At 40.6% G+C, this 20373-nt stretch overlaps 1 long non-coding RNA gene across 1 annotated transcript; it reads right to left on the reverse strand.

The window, feature by feature from the left end:
• Positions 1 to 362: 362 nt before the first annotated feature.
• On the reverse strand, positions 363 to 19492 carry LOC134103925 (uncharacterized). Its single transcript, XR_009941568.1, has 3 exons — positions 19281 to 19492; positions 16013 to 16077; positions 363 to 499 (listed from the first exon to the last, which is right to left on the reverse strand). It is a non-coding gene; the product is annotated as an uncharacterized LOC134103925 (long non-coding RNA).
• Between the last annotated feature and the right edge of the window lie 881 nt (positions 19493 to 20373).

A 20373-nucleotide genomic window follows, 5' to 3' on the forward strand; every position in this document is an offset into this window, starting at 1 on the left:
TAAAAACAGGAAGGAGGCGAAAACAAAAACCAAGAAACACAAACAAGGAGCTGGACTTGAAACACCGACATACGTGACACGAACCATCGACATGTAATGACGCCACACAAGACAAGAGACTCACAAGGCTTTAATACACAAGGGAGGTGCAGGTGATTGGACACAGGTGGAAACGATCAGGCACGGCAGACAATCACAAGGGAAGACAGGAAGTGAAGTTACCCAGGAACACCAGAGACATGAAAACTACAAAATAAGACAAGAAGCAGACCCAAACCGTGACAGAACCCCCCCCTCAAGGACCGAATTCCAGACGGTCCTAAAGGGGGGCAGAACCATGGAAATCAGACAAGGGGCGGGAGGGTGGGGACCCGACAGCTATGGTCCGGAGGTCTGCCGGGTCGGCAGCCGGGCCTCAGGGTCTCGGGGGGTGGGGCGCCGGGCTGTGCGGCTCCGGCGTCGTGGCGGGGGGCGCCGAGCTGTGCGGCTCCGGCGTCGTCTTGACAACCCAAACCGTGACAAAAATCAGCATTAAGCTCAAATAAGCTCTGGAGCCCATTGAAATTGAAAATGAGTTTTCTGTAATTTCTGAATACAATTTTAAACCTGCAGTAAGAATCATCATGTTCCACTTTAATCACGTCTACCAGCATGAGCGCACTATAAACCACTTATTTAAACTGTAAATGTATTTGCTGCTGCAGATTGTTTCAAGCCAACTGGCATGCGGTCTTGCAGAGTGCTGGGTCTCATTATTATCCTTCACTCACCTTCCTGTTGGGGGGGGGTTGGGACAAGTATGTCATCCAAATGCGTGTAATTCAAATATAGTAAAAAAAACATTTGATCCTAGATTCCAGGGTGACCAAATTTAGATTTGGTGAAAATGACCATGAAGAATACATTATTAATAAAATAAAATATTAATTTGATGGAATGCCGCCATACAAAAAGTGTCTTGGGGTATAAATGTATTTCACATGCTTGTTTGCGTTTCGAGTGGATATAGAATAATAAATACCACATGATTTATTTTTTTAACTTTTTAGCTCCATGCGGGGAAGCAGTAAAAGCAGAAAACTTTCTGCATAATGAGCAGTTAAGATTTCCTCGAGGCCCGAGAGAGTAGCTCGATGACAATACCGGGTAAAATTCGAAAGGCAGGAGTAGAAGAAGGATTCAGGTCCTTTACTTAAGGAAAGTAGCTATAGTACAATTTGCCGATACTGGGTACTACCTTTTTTAAGCTCCCATCAGTTTACTTCTCTTACCTGTGCGGCTCTAATCAGCCATGTGACGGTGAAGTAAAATATCAGCAATCAAGGAAACTAGTTACTAGTTGTCTGTAGATTTAATTAAATGTAGCATCTTCTTGATGTTACTCATGTCTCATGTGGCATTTTGTGTTTCCTCACTGAGCATCAAATCTAAAGAGTAAAATAGTTATCTCTGAGCTGTTGATTCCTCTTGTTAGTTCTTTAAGGCATTTAATCATCCGTAAAAATATTCTTTGAATGTCAAAACTTAATCTGATAAGTAACAATAGCGATAGATACCTTTTGTAGAGTAACATTTATCTCCACATGTAGAAGTAGAAGTACAAAGAGCCATACAACGGGAATAATCAAGTCCTGTAAACTGAACTAATGTGCAATATTACAGTTGTATGTTGTTACGGTCACCACTCTCTGTGGTAGAGAAATGACCTGAAAGTCTCTTCATCTGCTCAGCGGTTTGTAGCCGGCTTTCCCACACTCCTGTTTCCAATCCCAACTCTTTCTCAGCCTAAAACAATTGGAATTCCATTTTGGCGACTACATGTTTTGTTAAATCTCATAATGGTAATGTCAGGGTGCTTTTCTGCTTGATGGTTTCATTATGCGACAATTGAGCAACTCTTTATTATGCTGGCGCAGGCACAGCCATTTTTCTTTTATTGAGTTACTTTTTATTTTTTATTATTTAAATCCCCCGAGAGGCTTTTGCTCAAACCACAAAAATCCCTGAGAAAAACAAGGCTGCGTTATATGATCCCGCCTCGCTCACCGAGCCACTGGACGCCAGCGAGGTGCGAGCTGCAGCGTCTAACAAGGCAGCACTTGTTCTGTGAGCTGCTGCGTCCCCTCAGTGTCCTCCGTGTGGTCAGACCACTCTAATCTATCAAGGAGATGAAGAGATTGAGATTCCTCTGTTTGGACTTGTAATGATGATTTATTCATCAGTCGGCTGCTTGAGATGATCAGCACACTGAGACAAGGAGTTCTGTCCTGTTTGCCTTCTTCCTTTCTAAAGGTTTCCATCTCATGAAAAATGACTCACTGCATTTTGGTCTCAAAGTAACAACCAACTTTATGTTCCAGATCAAAACCTTGAAAAGTAATTGAATACTAAATATGTTCAGTAGATCTGGAAGTAAATTCAAATGATCGAAGGAGAATCTTTCACAGACTGTAAACAAATAAAAGCATGTTAACCCCCCTGTTCTGATACTTTAACTTTAATAGTTGGTTCAGAATTTCAAAGATATTGTTCAACAGTGTTTGACCAGAACCGAATTATGGCTATAACATCAAGTAGAAAGTCTAAATCCACTTGTATTTTGCTATGTGCTTACGTTATCTATGTGCTTATGTATGTATATAGCATGTACCGTATATGCTGCACCTACATAGAGAGCTGTGTGCACAAGCCAATGCGACGTCACTTTCATATGTTTTTGACTCAAAATGTTACCACCTTTCATGCTGTGTTGAAGAATTCTATTTAAATGTTGATTAAACGTAATCGTGAAGGCCTTAGCTGATCCAACACAAAGGGATTTTTATTTTTTTTGGAAACATTTGAGTTAAATATTGCATTGAGCACACAAATATGTTGCTACAATAATCTTGATTGTTTGGTCAATTGCATTTCACCAAAGCATTCACATATTTCAAAGCATCAAACAGCAGAACCGTTGAGTCCCGTTCACAGTGATTCATAAAAAATAGTTTTTGTTACCTAAAAAAAAAATTGTAAACCTTTGAATCCACTTTTGTTTCTTTAGCTTCATGACTAATGTGGAAGTCTGGCGCCATACTGCGTCTCTTTCTCGTTGTGTCCATCCATCAGACTTTGACCGTCGGGTGACTAATTGTTTCTGCGCCATGATTACACTCCACAAAAAAGGATTTTCATTCTGCCACAAACACCGCCCTCTGCTTACTCCTATTGACATCACCGGGCCGCGTGTCACTTCCTCCCAGGTCAGATAATTACACGGTGGCTCAAACAGAAATGATGAATGAACACAAAGGTTTGTTGTCGTGTCTACCCTCCAGTCTGTGGTCTTGCCGGAGAGAAAAACCCTGCGCCTGAATGCAGACGTCTTTCTTTTACCGCGTGCAGGATACTAAAATAGCAGCGCTGCTCCTTGAAAAGTAAACATACGAGTGTATACTGGCTGGGTTTTCAGTGTGTGGGCTCGTTCGGGATAAGGGCCGAAGCACAGAGATCCCATCAGAGCAACGCAGATAAAAGCACGTTCACCTAAAGATTACATCTTTGACTCATGCTCAAAGAAAACGTAACCTAAAAAGGTTTCCTCATTTCTTAATAAAACCATCAAACATGCAATAATGACATCTGCATGAATACGCTTTAAAAAGGGGATTTCAGAGCTTGCTTCATCGAGCTGCTCATGAATAAAACCTAACAAACACATGTTATGATTGGAGATACATCACATTTATGTAAAGTGTGGGAAATGGAACCAACGTCATATAGGTAAAGAGATGTTGATGCACTCTTGTGATGGCTTTGACAGAAGTCCTTTGAGGGTTTAAACAAATCACAAAACTGAACTAGACTGAACTTAAAATTAGACTGAACTCATTAAGTGGTGTATCTGACTGTTTGTTTTGGACTGCGTCACCTCTTGCCAAACAGATCCTCCGGTCCTTAAAAGTCCCTAAACTACCACATGAAACCCACCCACCACTTTGAACACTATCTCGGGTCAGTAGAATGAGGTCTGGGGTGTGTGTGTGTGTGTGTGTGTGTGTAGATCATTTGAGATTAAGTTTTGGACATATAAAATCTCCTCAGGAAATGGTTGAATGGAAAAAGGAAGGGACAGGATGTGGCTTTGCCAACTGCCTGAGACTGAAATGTGACGAGTGATCACCTTAAGCTGCCAATGAATTTTAGGTGCATCTGTTAGGTTTGTCATGCAGCGGTATAAATCAAATCCTTTACCTTATTGAATGTATAGCATAGAAGGTTATAACATGAATAATGGGTTAGGAAATAACTAAAAAGATTTCTTTGTTCCTCCAACATTTATTTAAGTGAGATATGGTTTTCTTTTTTAAAGGGTCATAATGTAACGTGTTACATTATGACCCTAGTTTAATATATAAAAATGTATATTATATTTCACAAGCTCGTTGTATCATATCATTGGTAAGTAAAATATTCATCTGCAAAGTCCTGTAAACACAGATAAATGTAATAGAGTAAAAAAAAAATACACTCTGAAATACTTGAAGTACAGCAGTGGAAGACATTTTCCAAACAGTCTGTAACAAACCGTCATCATTTAAAGGCTAATCAGATAGTTGTAGTACAGTAGAAAGTACAACACTGTAAAATGTAGTGGGGTTGAAGTATAATGTGGCAGAAAATGGAAATTGTACACTACTTGGTTACATTCCCTATTGGCTCAGTCTTCAAAGGTGATTTAGAGACAGACACTGGGTCAGTTTGACAGAAGCTGCGTTTCCAGCTGCTATCTGAGGCTCTTGAAGAAGAGCAACCAGATCACAGCAGGTCAGAGCCTGTCACGACTCTGCTGTCACTCCCATCAAACTGACTTCATAAGAATTGATCATCATCCACTAATTAAAACAAACTCACTGCAGACACAAAATGTCACTGTGTGTATGTTTGTTATTTGTAATCACCAGTTACAGGAAATAAATGTGATGCCCCAAGGTACTTTGCATAATCGCCATGCGTGTGGCGGTATTGAGGGTTCACAGTCGGGTGTGACATCAAAGCGTTTCCTCTAACCAGTTGTGACAGGTTATTTTGGCCTGTAGCTGGTGACATTACAATTAACTTGCCATGAATAAGAGGAATAAATTGCAAGTTTTAAAATCTCTAGCAAGAAAAGAATCTGTCAAAAACGGAATCTTAGAAAATGTTTCAACTAGAAAAGCTTTGTTTAATTGTAGCTGACAGTATCCTATTAAATGAATTAAAACAGAGAAATTTAAATCTGAACCACATCAGGTATGCTATTGTTAGGTAAAATCAAACCTTCACTTCCCATAATGCAACTCTGCAGCGTCTTTCGTCAAGTCCCAGTTCCACCAGATTAGTCTGGGCAACTGGGACTTGACTGTTGACAGGGACAGTTAGCTTGTTGAATAATAGCAAACTATTTCCTAGACTTTTTGTTCTCAGTTCGATGGAACATATTAGATTAGATGAAGAGTTTTCAAAAAGGGTTCTTTGAGCAAGTGAACTTCTTCACTGTCAATTTAGACAAGTTAATACCTACACTCACCAGCTAATGTGACTGTAAACCTTTCAGTTTATTCAATAGATGTCTAAATCTATCTAATCTCTATATATATATAAAGGTTTAATCCAAACTGGCAACCTTCCAGTAACCTTCCATATCAAACCTCCTCTGTAACCTGCTGCTGTGACAAACATCGATCAGGTCGATGCAAGGACAATTTTTCTTACAATCCACGTCTCTATAGATGATGTTCAAAATATCAAGATACTAAAACAACATCTCTGTTACCTCCTTATCCACCATGTAGAACAGCCACGGCCTCTGATCCCAACCTCGTCAGGGTGACCGCCACACTTCCCCTAACCTTCACAACATACTTCCTGGCACAGTTTCTGGCATGCAGCTCCTACTTCCTGTTTACCTTTGAGACAAAGTGTCAGGAAAAGGGCCGCGTCGCAGAACAAGATCATGACTCCGGGGGCCTCTGGAGAGCTGCAGCTGTTGGAGGAGGAGGACGGACTGTTTCCACAGAGCTCTGACACCCTCGCAGAGAGAAGATGCCTCCATCAGCATGAGGTAATTACAAGGTTTATGTGACAGGGAGACAATTACTGAACTTTGTCAGCGGCAGCCCCTGTGTCTCAGAGGCCGTCTAATTGCAGCCCTGTGAGGTTTGTCGACATGTATTTTACTGGAAGGCTCAGGAACAATAGAGAGCTTCATGCGCTTCATCGGATGTTTAAAATCCATTACTTGTTGATCCCCTTCACACCGTAAGACACATGCCTGTGTCCTTTTCTGTCACTACGGTGATTATTTAGCAGATAGTCAGCAGATCCGAGGTCAGATAATGTAACCTCAGATGTGCTCATGCATACAAAGTACTGCTGCGTGTGAACCAGAAACACTCCACGCTGGGTCACTTGAAAGGCAACACAAACATCTGATTCATTTCAAGTGAACTTAAAGACCGGACACAACATTGCTCCGTCACACTTGGGTCACAATGCACAGTATGAAGTTTCCATCATGGTTTTATCTGGTCTTTGTTTTAACTTTCAGTTTGTGATTGACTTTAATGCCTCCCATTTCATCATTGATACCTTTAATTCATTCTGTATTTAGTGTTGTCTATGAAAAGACCTTATTATTAATATTATTATTATAGAAATATTTTTTCCTGCGCTAATGGAGACCACCAGATGCAGTTTTAACATCTAGGAAATGTTGGTCAATGATCAAAGCACGACTCAACATTATTTTGTCAATCTACTGTTTCCAAGGCCGAAAATGAACTTTTATTACACAAAACAACAGAATAATATCTGAGGTTTACGCCGCACCAAAGCCATTGTCTAAACAGGATGCTGTGGATAGTTTCCACTGGCCGGCAAGCTGAGACTTTCGGACTCTGAGGTTGGAGTCCACAGAAGACAAAAAAGACATCAGGAATCAGTTGTAATCATTTTTACGACGTCCTTATTGTAATTCAGGGGAAAAACGCCTCACCCCAGTGATGAACTTATCAGAGGCTGCGCACATGTTAGCTGCGGAATTTAAATAGGAACCCAATCTGTTTTGTGAAATGTTCATTACTTTCCAACCATCATTTATGGATCTAATCCGGTACGACCACAAGAGCAGGTCACGCTGCTGTCTTTAAATCTTTCGAGTCATATTTGTCCCCTGGAAGACGCAGCGTCTCTTAGACAATCACTCATTAGATGTCCAGAACCAATGTCCTTTGGAGGATTATATTAATCAGGTGGCAAGCTATTCAGTTTAAGTACAATATTATTTACAAGTAAAAGTCCTGCACTAATAGCATAATAGAAAAGTCAAACAAGTCGTAATGTTGTACTTTTCTCATATTTTGAGAGGAAATGTTACTTTGGTGGAAGTAGACTCATGAACAAAGTATGATGAATAATTACTACTGAATAATCATTAATAAACAAGCTCATCACATGATTTTTATGTTAAATAGTATTATGAATTGTAGCTTGTGAGTCCAGCTATCAAGAACATGTAGGAATAATGTTTTTGTCTGAAATGTAAATGTGGTCACATAAAAAGCAAACTCTTGAGTAAAGTTCAAATACTTCAAACGTGGTCCTAAATACACGACTTGAGTACTTTCCACTATTATGACAGCTTCAGGGAAATGATTCAGCCAAACACTATGGATGAAATCACGCTGCAGCACACTGTGCAGGCTGTGCTTATGAGGGATGTGAGAACACAATGTGTCTGCAGGAGGGACAGATTTTTAGTTTTAGGTTTGAAAATTATTTCTGGATGAAAATGTTGTTACAAGCCTTTGGTGCAGCAACCAAATGTGCTCATTTGTGTCTGGTTTTTCTAAAAACGTCTCTGTGTACTTGTCCTGTTGTTTGTCTCTGTACTTGTCTCGTGGTCGACTCAAGTGATTTATGGTGTTGTTTGAATGTCAGCTGCTTACTTCTCTCACCGCAGCTTCTGTTGTGTCTTTGTGAGGGGACGTGCATTCTTTAGGTGTATGTTTTTAACCTTACATACAGACAATAATGGCTCTCCTTGTAACTCTGGTTTTGGTCCCCACCAACACCCCCCAGTGGAACATCTGTCTCTTAAGCAGCGAAATGGTCCACTGCGCTCAGCAGTTTGTTTCTGAGCAGGACGTGCACAGCGGTTAGCAGCTGCCTGTTGGTGTTTGAGTGCATTCAGCTGCTTTTCTGCGGAGAATCCTCCTTTCTTTTTTGTTATTCATGAAGTGGAGCCACGCTGCTTCAAAGGTTTTGCACACAGAGATTATGAAATGTGACACCAACGCGTTGCCTGGGCTGCAGCCACAGTTGACACTGATCCGACTGTGCAGCACATCAAAAGGGTCCAGTTTTGTTGTCCTGTGAAGTTTGTGGACTCTCCACATTAAATTCCAGCCACTGGTCTAATATGAACAAAACTACTATAGTCTGAGGGTGATAAAACTTTGCCAGGAGGTTTGATGTGGTTCATAAGGTGTTTTATGTAACATGTACATGTTTTTCATCACATCATTCATTTATAGTCACATACTTACAGAACAAAACTGTTCCAGACAGATGTTAAATCGTACAGACAATAATTCCCAGCAGCTTACAATAACAATAGTTTATGTTTTTTAGTTGCAGTTAGCAGCTTCTGTACATGGACATGTTGGTTCAGTCCACCGCTCTTTTCCAAACTGAAGTATATACATTCTGTATGTATACATGATTTTTGCAAAGGATGTACATATTTGGATCTGTGTGTGTATGTGTGTGTGAGGAATATTCCATTAACTAACTGTGACTCCACTTGCTAGTCATCAGCATAAGCTATTCAAAGGCTGGCAGCTGGCCTGTGATGCAAGTTAATGACACTGAACATCCATTTCCAACTGAGGGGGAAAACTACAAACTGGCTGTGGAAAAAATCCAGAAGGTGGATTTTTACAGCAGCTGAACACCACACCCAAGCGGGAAACCTCATTTATTTGTCTGTCTCTTTCAAAAAAGACACATAGAACATCTTCCCTTTCTCTGCTGGAGGTGTCTGCAGATGCATCTAGGAGGGGTTGAAACCTCCAATGAACTGACTGAAGGGCATTTCACAGGTGCCTGGATTCCTAAACTCCCATGGGGCAGCTCCGGAGTGACTGGACCGTGACATTCCTCCTTCTCTTGACTGAAGGGGTTCGCCTCCAGCACTGTGGTTCCACCATCGACTCCACAGCAGCCACAGAGGGCCAGTCAGGGGGCTGAAAGCTTCGGGTACAAACAGCCGAGGTCAGCCTACAAGGATTCCCCTCCTGTCTGACAGACTTTTACACTGAATCTGACCCTAAAGTTCATAAATAAGATATTTCCTGTCATAACAAAACCTGTTGGGTGATGTTATTTATATTCATAATGTTGCAGGAATGTGAAGCTAAACATCTGTGGTTTGTTGTTTGAACCGAGCAAAGAAAGAAAAACATACATCAAGTGTAAACTGACCAATGTAGACATTGAAATATGGTTTCATAAAAATCTCCCAAGGTCAACCCAATTTTTTTTTCTTCAGTTTTCAACATCAACTGTTACCTCAAAGTTTCATAAATACTAAAGATTAAATGGCAAAACAAATGATAATGCTGGCTTTAACTTAAAAATCTAATTTAATGTTTTACTGTATTATACTAAACATTGATTCCTTCACTGCAATGATTCAAGTATCCTGCCGCATATAGAATACAATTTGTATGGCCATTTAATTTCAATGTTTCCTGATGGAAACTAAAACTGTGAATAAATATGTCTATCTATTAGTTTGGTTTTGTGATTCAAAATGATCTACTTTGTATGGAACATGTGAACGAGGGATTTAAGTGCTACGTACAATTTATTTTGTCAAATTAAATCCTATGTAGCTATTACCCAGCTTGTAGTATTTATCTGTTGAAACTATGTGTATATAGTATGTGTAGTATATATTTGAATGAATGAAACTGTGTTACTGTAAAATGAAACTGTAAACGTTGAAGTGTAATCTTGCTTTTAAGAGCAAGTCCGAACGAACTACTGCCTGAAACATCTGTTCAAAACCTCATCTGTTTATTGTTCTCTGGAATTTAACCACCAGTCACAGTATTCCCTCTAAAAAGCTTAAATTTGAGCTCTTCCCGCAGCACAAATCCAGACTTTTTCTTCCTCTGTTGGTCGTCTTGTTTGAGCTTAGACAGCAGATTGCGTTGCAGTGATTTCACGCTCTCCGAGGGACATTCCTTCATGTCAGGTTACGGCCTGTGCGCTCTAAATGCAGGACAGGCCGTAACCTGTTCACAGCTCTGCTGACATCCTTCCCCCTGCCCCACAGCAGCGTAACCTAATCACCCACATGTGCTCTTTTTTCATTTTTCACGTGTCTAACAAATAAAATGAGAGGACCTTCAGTTAGGACTACTTCATCAGAACAAAGTTTACATATGGTTTGTTTCTTTATGTTTATTCTATATTTGGCTTAGTTTACTAAACAGAGGCGAGCAAAACAAAGGCCTTACAGGTCTTCATTGTCCTCCAACATTATGAATCTAAATAAACCTTCAACATTCCTCTTTTGAACTTTGACCTTTAATCTTGACTAAACACTGTTTTTGTTCATCTTTTACCTTCGTAAAAGAGCGTTAGAATTTTTTTTTTTAAATGCCTACTTGGACTGAGTCACAAGACAGAACCTCAGATTCCCTAACAGGTTTGTCAGAGTGCCTGCGTTTTAAGGACTTGGTCCATTCCTCCTGTAAAAGTCACACGCAGGCCCGGACACGTCGAGCAAACATTCAGGTTAAACAGCACGCCGGATTTGAAAGATGCACTTTGACAACAGTGATTCTTTTGTACAAGAAATACCAGTCGCATTGTCACTGTGTCAGCATACCTGCGTCACTGACCGTTTTCTCTATTTGAAGATGTCACGTCTTTGCACAAACATTTGCATTTAGTGCTCAGGAAACATTCATCTTAAACGCAGCCTGGGTCAACTGGATTGTTCTTTCAGGGTAATAAAGTCGTTGGTAACTTGTGCATCACTGCAGCCAGCAGGAGACATTGTTACTGCATGATAATGCTTCATTAAAGAAAGGGTATGTAGCATTTGGAAGGTTTTAAGAGGTAGAATATAGTATACAAAGTTGATCATTATTTTTCTTTGCTGTGTAACGACCTGAAAATAAACTTGTTCCAGTTACTTTTTATATCTACATTGTTCCCACATTCGAGGCTGGCTGCTTTGTCTACTGTGTCCCCGAACAAAAAAAACAACCTGCATCGGCTTCTCGACTGAGGATGAAGAGCATTTGTTGTTTTGTGAGTGCAGCTTCAAATGCTGGATGGCACCAGCCTGCTTTAAATCATCACCCATGAACTAACCAGCTTGCTTCCCACATTCCACATTGGCTGTGCTAATCTGTAAAGGAGTTTTTGTGTTGTTAACCGTGGTTCTCCTACATGCTGGCCCTTTAAGTTAAAGGCAAACCAAGTTAAAAGAAAACTCCCACCTGATTTACCATGTAGACAAAATGCAACTAAGATAGACGTCCTTCTGACACTAAATATAAAAACACATCTTCCTTTCCTGACCACTTTGTTTTTACCATGGTATATGTTTATGTGCATTCCCACATTAAATGACATGTGGGAAGTTCCCACTGCTGCGTCTCCTCAGCAGAGTGCAAATTTAAACACATCATCTACTTCAACAGCCGTCTATTTTGAGAAAAGGAATCTGTTTTCTCTCTGCGTGCGACGCAGAAACTATCAGAGCCTCAGCATGAAGACAGATGCATGAGATGTTTGGGGCGCCAAACAACTTGTGTTATTTTTGTTGTTTTGTGGTCCGTTATTTGAAGATTTCCACGCCAGCTAGTTTCATCTTAGCACAGTAGGTTTTGTGCAAGGCTAATTATTTGGCATCAGATTTGCTTCCTGGCCTTTTGGCTCACGGCTGATGACGGACATGGTTGTAGTGGGGAACAAACTCTGGCCCCCTCTTGATGTGAGACGATGTACAGTATGGGCCGTGCCTCGGGCATGTGAATTCCCTTAAAGCGTTGTCATTGGTGGTCTGCCGCTCAGCTATTAAGGGAGAACTTAGGGAGGACAAATGTGTTGAAACTGAGGGAGGCTCACACTTTTTCACTGTACTTGGACTGACACAAGATACGCCATCAAAAGCTGATTTTCCACAGTTACCATAACCAGAGTTTGTCCTTCCTTTGCATTGATTTGGTTTCATACTTCAACAAATTTCACACTTACTGGAAACTCGTAAAGTGGTGGAGTTGTAATTCTTCCAGACGTCTCTATTCGGAAAAATCTGTACTTAATACACAAGTTCAGTATGAAGTCAGTTTAGATCTGAGTCTGTGAAGTGAATTCAAACAATGTTTACTTTGCTGTAAAGTGGCCAGAGTGGCTGAATATGGTATTACTGGATAATTGTATGTTTTAAGTCAGCTGATAAAATATGTTCCCACAAATCCTATTGCACAGACCTTAAAGACCTTCAATGCAAACACCCCACTGGGGAAATGCATATGATGTCTTTTTGTAAGCCAACCAGGAAGTTAGCATCATACTGGTTGCTTTGACAAAAAGCCAATGGTTTCCTTTGGATTTTGTATGATTGCTGAAAATAAGTTCTGTTGAAAAGATTCTTATCCTCATGATAATCCTTAAAGATCAACACCATTTTGAACATTAAAACATTTTGAACGTAAAAAGCTGGATCAACACAATCTGATTGCAAAGCCATTATTAACACATGCATTTTTTAAACACATAAAACACACAAAAAATGATGTATGTTGTATAATGCTAAAATCTCTTGAACGTGAGAAAACACATTCAAAGAACCCTTTTGACTTTGAGGTGAAGGACCAGGAAGCAACCTGGTGAATCCAATGAGGGAAGGCCTTAAACTCATTCCTTTATCATCCCAATCTATGGTTTCAAGTCTCTTTCAAAGCAGCGTGATGTTCATTGAGACAATCATGGTCCATTTAGAGCAGGACCAAGCAGGGCTTCCATGCAATTGACAGGGTGCTTCAGAGGAGTTGTCCAATCTGGGAGCTGTTGATGGTTCTGTCTTCCAACCCTTCCACAGTATTTTCACTTTATGAAACTGTTATATTTTGGTCCATAAAAAGGTCTTATTCAGTATTTGGTTGTAGGCTACTTAGCTCCACCCTCTCATGTCCTGTTTGGTTGCAGAAAACCAAGAAGGCGGCACCAACAAATGACAAATTTAAGCCTTTAAATCACAAACCATCAGGTCGTCCTTTCTATATCTACAATCTTTTCGAGGGAATGAATGGGAACTTGAAAAATGTTTTCCATGCATCCAAATGGCAGAAATATGTATACCAAACTCGAAAAAGGAAAATATGAACAAGGTTGCCACAGAGCCACATGGATGAGTCACAGGGTTTGGCTTTTACAGAGAATTTATTCTTCATCATTTACTGTACCATGACAAAGCTAAAGTACTTTTTTTTTCATTTTTTTTTTCACTGTGACTCAAATGGAATTCTCTACCACAAGCACAAATGAACGGCTTCATTTTGAGTCTAATAGATAGTCTGTGGGTTCGGAGGCTGAGGTTCGACCAGCGGAAAGTGCTGTGTATGTAGTTAGAATCAGTGTGTCCATGTGCTGCTTTCCAACCCACCGGTTGTGTAACAGCAAGCTTGAAGCTGCGGCTCTAAATCTCAAGTTGAAGGGAATGGAAGCAGTTTCCTCCCAAACGACAAAGGGGGATCCACTCAAGTCTCTCCAAAGCGGATGCTTTCTTACTTCAAAACTTCATCCTGCAAAAAGTAAATAAAACGGAGCCAAAAAGAACACAGATTCCACCCAAGAGGAAAATAATTTGCATTATCTAATAACCCGAGCTTGTAACCAATGCTTGGCAGATGAATAAATGATGCTTCGGAATGTGAAAATCTATTGTTTTCAGTGAAAATATAAACAGGCTATAGAAACTAATCCCACAAGGTCGTTGTCTCTCCAAACTTCCCCAGCCCAAGTTTTGAGTTACAACAAAAGCATGTTTCCCCTGCCAAGAAAGCCATCAAGGTTTCCATCTCAAAGTGTATGCAGCGCCATTAGAGCGCCGGGTTCACAGTCCTACAAAATATCAAGGACCTTGTTGTCTCCTTAAGACAATAATTTAAACTTTAACTTCTCCCAAAAACCTTTTGAATACTAAGCAGAAACTTTTACTTCCCCGAAGTTCCATTGTCTTTTTAGTCCAAAAAGCATACTAATCTTCCAAAAGTAAATCTTACGTCAACATTTTCAATAACTAATGTTGCATACTTGGTGACCAAATACCTCCAGATGTTTTGACATTCCCATCAGCCACGCTCAACTCAGAAGATGAGTATTGTAAACACCTTGCCTTCTCCAGTTGTTAGCATCATGAGCATGTTAGCATTTAGCTGAATGTACCCCTGCGCCTAACTGAGCATGGCTGTAGACTTTTAGTCTCGTTTCTTTCATATGTGCACAGGTTATAATCTGAGTTTGCCGTCCAGCAAATATGCTGGTCCAAGTAAAAATAATAATTTGAGCCCGCAGCTGAAAGGCCACTGAAAGGCTAAAGTGAGCCTTGTTACGCACTTCTACTGAAGCAACAGACCCTCTAGTCACCGGGTCACTTCAAAGAAACAACTTCAGTTGCTCTTAGCATTAATATTCTCTTAATTAAATGCATACATTGCAGAGCAAAGGGCCTCAGAAGGAGCATAGTTGCTCCTGTGAGGCACAGGAAGAGACCTGTTGAGTTTGGGCCTAAAGCTGGAGCTGGTTTGCCTCGGTGACGCTGGGGAACAGCCCAACCCAGAGCCGCTTCATAGCTGAGAGGAACATCTGGTTCTGTTTAGGAGCAGTGTTTATTCCACGTGTCCTTCCAGGGGGATGTTTGTAAGGCAGTAAGGTTCATGTGACTGTAGAGTCAGCGAGGATTGTCCATGAGCCTGGGTTGAAATTAATTCAATCTCGCTTATCCTTGACTCTCAGAAAAGATCCCATCCTTTCTACCCTCAGCCTGCAGTTTATCCTTATTGTCTTGTGGCTGTGTTTAGAGCAGGTAGTTTTGTTCTGCATTTAGACGAAGAATTTCCTCATCCAGCCAAGCAATCAGGGCCACTAGCGGATAACACTACCGTGTAAAAGCAGGCATAATTGCACTTTTAAAGAATGAAATAGAAAGTGGACACATCTTTTGCTCAAAACCTTTTTTCTGTTGCTTCAGGAAAATAAAGTTCCAAATCCATAAAAAGCATCCTTGTTGTTTTAAGCATTGTTGCTGAAATGAGGACAAGGAAACCAGCAACTTTGCCAATGCTACTAACACCAAATCCACCATCATGATCGTTTCCCCTGTCAGGCCTCACCATATTCCCAGTGCCCTTTTTGCTCCACTCAGAACTCCCAGTCCACCAGTTAATCAGTACCAACACAGTGATCTCCCTGACAAGCAGAAGGAAGTGGATGACCTCAGCGGGCTTCCGATCAGGCATTGTGACCTACGGGCCGATTATCAGGAGCAGCGGGGATACAATGAAGAGGGAGTTTTTTCGGAAAAGTTGTAAATATATCTCCAGGCGAGGATTGTTTACAGAAGCCTGTAGCCTCCAGATTTGGTGCCAGACTGGCTGAAGAAAAACAGGCAGACCTCAGCTAGTGTTACCAGTAGCAAACTATTCTCTTTACAACATTTTCAAGTTGAAGTGATTGAAAGGAACCGTTACACTTCAACTGCTGTAGCTAAACTGCTCAATGTTCCAATAAACTACCAGAAGTATCCTGGACAGAACGATGTAATCTGGTAGCCTTCACATTGAGTACTTTTATACTGATATTTCAATACATTTTACTGTATGTATGTGCATTTGAATGCCTGACATTTATTTGTAAGGGATGGTCTCCTACATGTGTTAAACATTAATCGAAAAATACTTACACGTTTTAGGCGTTACACTGGGTCGGTTTTCTTTTTATCAGACATCAAAGGTTCTCATTAGTACGCTGTGGTGAAAGAAAAAAAAAAGGTAAAAAGTAAGAATCAGTCTTCAGTCAGGACAGACGGACTAATGTGGGTGTGTGGAGGAGGGAGTTGGTCTACAGGTGCTTTGAAGCCAAAGGTTTGATCACTGAAGCAGCCGGAGGTGAAGTAGCTCCCAGACAGGAAGTTAATCATTTCCTAATGAGTAAAAAGAGCAGAAACTGCAACCGGCCCCTCAATATTGTGTTCATTTCAATCATCCAGTAGCTAGTGATTAACTTAAGCATCATTAATCAGAGATGGTTCTCTTCCTAATAATAGAATAGTTTCCTAACTAGCATCACTTACCGCGACATTTAATTGGAAATTTAAAACAAAATCCACATAAATTAATTTGAACATAAAAGATTATAAGATATTCAATTCTATTTTTATTGCTTGTACATTTCAAGTTAAAAAAGACTTTACAGTAGCCTTAAACAAGATTGTGGTGAGATTCTTAGTTCAGCTGCTGTTGAGTAACAGTAATTAAACCAAGAGGTCGTCCTCTCCTACTATCTTAAAATGAAAACAGATTATTCTGGTAAGTTTTCCCAGTGTTTTTTTCAACGTCATTAACATAATAAAAAAGTCTTTGAAGAACACCTCAAAACATATATACGACTGCTATGGTTCACAGCGTTGCTCACACAAGGTGGGTGGCGCTCCTGCCGGTTACTATTCTCCTTAATTAGCCCATTACTAGATGACAGAGGAACAACAGACCGACCCGCAGGGGCTTTACAGCTCACAAAATTCCCTTTGTTGATCTTTTTATCCCACCAACAACCACCGTGTCAGATTCCATAAAGCACATTTACAATGGAGGACAAAGCTGTGAAAAAAACAAGTGCTCAAAAACGAAATAAACAGTTAGCAGGATTGTAATTACAGCCTGCCGCCCATTTAAATGAGGGTCTGTGGTGTGGGGCGGCCTTGTAGGTGCTTGCTTAAGAAGCGTGATTGATCAGCGGGGCGGGTAAACATCCTAGCTGCTTCATCATAGACGTCAATCAATGCAGGAGGGGTGATTCAAGTTGAGCACAAATACAAATGCGTGGTCTTCTCATGTCTTGTCATGTTGATATGAAGTCAGAGGAAGGACATTCAAAGCAGGGTCACTGGTTCCTTGCGTTTTGATTGGAGGGCCAATCAAAAGCAAAAAACTCCAGCTCAGGTGATAAACACCTGATGGGCGTGCAGCGCTGACTCAACACCGGGATGCTGTTTAATCACGTTCGGGGAATGTCCCCTCAGGTGTGTTTTTTATTTTGAAACAGGGACCATCCTTTGGTGTTTTGCTTCCTCACAAGTCTTTTGACAGGGTTGTCCCAAAGTTTAGACTCATTTTAATGGGAAGGCAGAGGATTTACTACTGTAATAAACTCATAGAAAGCGCTGAAGCCTGAGAGCAGGGCTCTAAGAACATGACTCCATAGCTTTTTGATATACAACTTTTCCTTGAGTGTTTGATTTGTTTTCACTCCTCACACCTTACACACAAAGCCTTCTAGAAGTGTTCATATTTAAGTTACCAAAATGTCTCACTGAATCTCAAATGTGTCAAAAATGATGCTTGACACGTTAACAATCTGATTATTTGTCTATTTTCTACATATTTGATATAGCTTTAATAAAACACTAGAAGAACACATATACTATAAGTATATATTTTCAAAATCATGTGATTCCTTTTTGAGTATTGTGTCGTAATGTTATAATGTATGCTTTCTTGTTCTCTTTTATTTATCTATCATTTATCTACATACTTATATTTATTTATCTCTCTAGAGGCCTCTTCTTTTGGCCGGATAACGGTGCCATGTGGCTGACTGCGTGAAGAGGATCTACTCGGTATGTGGATATGAAGGGCTATAATTTGCAGGTGGTTATGTACTAAAGAAAACATAATATAATGATATTCAGTGACTTTGAATGCATCCCCTTTAATGTAAAATTGGCCCTTTAAGAGAAACAAAATGTAGTTTAAGAGTTCTAAGCCAAATCAGTGGTTAACTTGTACTAATTAGTAAGAGATAGTAAGAGAAACGTGCTTAATTTAATGTGAATCTAACGGACCCTCTGCAAAGACCGTCAGACAATTTCCTCCCCAAGCAGTTGTTGGAAAGTCGCAGCTAATCTGCAGGACGACAATATGTCTTCCACATGGATTTTAAAAACCTAAGCAGTTTGTGGTCGACGTGCACTTGTTATAAACGTTGTTTAGACAGAGAGACAAGCAGCTGCTTCGCCGGGCGAGCCTCCTGCTGGTTTCACTTATGGAGGCAGAGCCTCAGCATGAGTCACACTGAGGCACTCGTTTCATTCATTTGGAGAATCATAACTCTTCCCTTTTGCTCATTGCGTCCGACTTGCAGCCAGGAAACCTCAGCTCATGAGGTTCTTCATTTTGCGCCGATGTCATGAGCTTCTCCTCTCTCGTCTTATGAAGCCCGTTGCTAGTTTGTATGACGCCCAAAACCTGAGATCAAAGTGATCACTGCGAAAGTCTTCAGATGTTATGTGACATTGACTTTTTTTCAATCAGGCCTTTTGGTAAATTTGTGTAAATCAGGGTAACATCAATGGCATTAAAAACAAAGTCCGGATTTATTTCTGAACCACTTTAAATTAACATCAACCAAAGGGTGCCAATAGAGATCAAGACCAACAATGAAACCACAAGACAGAACAAGACTGTCTCAAATTCTTCTGCTTCTGAAAGCTGACAATGAATAATTTAAAAAGCGTTTTCCTGATTCCAGTAGTTTGATTGTTTGATGACATTTATTGCAAAGCAAACACAATTATCTGCCCACACTGAACCATGAAAAACTAATTGAAGGACAAAAATAGGATGATGGATGGATTCATTTGCTCAAAAATGTCAAGCCGACAAAAAAGAGCATCCTTGTGGAAAAATAACAAAAACAGTAATGCTGAAGATGAGGTGGAAAAAGCTGTTGCACCACTCATAGCAGAATAACTTAACTCTGCAATTTAAGCAATTAGCAACAATTAGCAAGTGCAGTGTTTGGCTCACAGTGGAGCTCCAGACCGACCTGTGTAGGAGAAAAGCCAATTTCCCTAATTAATATAACGCGGGGGAGGGAAAAAGCACTAAATGTTACAGCTTGTCACAAGCAAACAAAGTCCATCTCTCAATACTTCTGACGTCCATACATACCTTTTCAAAGTAAAAGTCCATTTGTTCACGCTGAAGACAAAAATGTGTTAAGACGGACCACAAATATGCGGTTTCATGCCCACTGATGTGATTTTGGCTGAGCTAGCGGCAGGATCAAGACGGATGTATCTCAACATCTATTTCCTGTAAAACTTTGCTCGGATATTCATGATCCCCAGAGGAGGAAGCCGACCGTCCAAAAACCTGCAACCCTGCACTACGTCGCACTCTGCTCAACCCCAGAATGTTGTCTGACGAGACATCTGTCTGAAACACCTTTCAGACTGAGAAGCATAAATAAAAGCCTGCATTTGAGCTCCAGATTAAATAAGTAAACCTGGTCTGGAAAAAACAATGTGAGCAACATGATCAAAGCTGGACTCCTTCCACCTCTTGGATTGCATCGCTTCTTTACGTCTTAAGATCACTGTCGACGAGTGAAGCCGTCAACTTTGACTGTCTTACAGTAGTGTTGAATTCAAACAGAGACAGTTGGAGATCCAGAGGCACAGAGAGACAATAACAGAGGGTGAGGTCTTTGCCCCTAACAATAGCGCCACAGTTTATCTAACGACAGCTTGGACGCTACAGCAGAGGACCAATCATGAGGAGACGCTGGCATGTCTCACCAGTCCCAGTGGGAGATGATGTAATCAGATGGTAACGTAATTGAGGCACAGCGGGGCGAGGCCCAGAGTGTAAATGTTGACCCCCCCCCCACCATGTCCTGATATCACATATGACTGACCCTGCTCTCTGTCAATGTCACATCGCCTATAATCACTGAAACAAACCGCCAAGTCTTTTCCTCACTAAGTGTTATGTCAACCGGCATCATGTCTGATCGTTTTCCGCTTTTTCTGAAGCCTGAAGGACCGAGGAATTATGATTTTTGACAGTGTCACCTACCTAAACAGAAACAAAAGAAAATCCAATCCAAATCCAATTTTTTATTAATTACAGTCTAGCAAATACGTCATTCCAAACCAAAACCAAAAACACCAAAACCAAATAGTGCAAAACCTGCAAACCTTTAACATGGAGCGCGCAGCAGGACCAACGCGCCTCTTTCAACCCAGAGAGACGAAAAACA

Source organism: Pungitius pungitius, chromosome 14 (genome assembly GCF_949316345.1).
Source record: "Pungitius pungitius chromosome 14, fPunPun2.1, whole genome shotgun sequence".
Lineage (NCBI taxonomy): Eukaryota > Metazoa > Chordata > Actinopteri > Perciformes > Gasterosteidae > Pungitius > Pungitius pungitius.